The sequence below is a fragment of the Corvus brachyrhynchos genome, unplaced genomic scaffold, assembly GCF_000691975.1.
Source record: "Corvus brachyrhynchos isolate BGI_N302 unplaced genomic scaffold, ASM69197v1 scaffold32, whole genome shotgun sequence".
In the NCBI taxonomy this organism is placed as follows: domain Eukaryota; kingdom Metazoa; phylum Chordata; class Aves; order Passeriformes; family Corvidae; genus Corvus; species Corvus brachyrhynchos.
The window spans coordinates 6,484,311-6,484,663 of NW_008237919.1; the positions used below are offsets into that span (position 1 = coordinate 6,484,311).

Genomic DNA, 353 nt, shown 5'->3' on the forward strand with positions numbered 1-353 from the left:
GCCCCGGAACCGGTAGTAGCCGTTTTTTTCCTCCCTCTTCTCCCTCTCCCTCGCCTCTTTCCGCCCGGCTTTGTGTGAAGTTTGCGGCACATTGCAGATGAGCCCTTAGCGGCGAGAGGAGCCTATTGTTCCCCGCCAGGAACTGCTTGCTGGGGCTGTGCTGGCTTTTGCCTTTGGAGCTGCCTCCTGCAGTACCTGAACCGGCCTCCGGGGCCCGCTGTGTCGCGCTCTCGTCCAGGCAGAAGCACGGCGGCCTCAGATCTTTTTGTCTGAGCGAGAAGAGAAGTGAATCCCGCTGCCGCCGCCACCGCCGCCGCCGCCGTAGCTGTACAGTGTGTGTGTGTGCGGGAGGG

The 353-nt window shown here is 62.9% G+C and overlaps 1 long non-coding RNA gene across 1 annotated transcript in view; it reads right to left on the minus strand.

The window, feature by feature from the left end:
- LOC108446475 overlaps positions 1–345 on the minus strand; it is a 50,455-nt gene extending 50,110 nt beyond the window's left edge. Inside the window, exon 1 of the long non-coding RNA XR_001861653.1 lies at positions 196–345. This is a non-coding gene — a long non-coding RNA (uncharacterized LOC108446475). The remainder of the gene's footprint in view (positions 1–195) is intronic.
- Between the last annotated feature and the right edge of the window lie 8 nt (positions 346–353).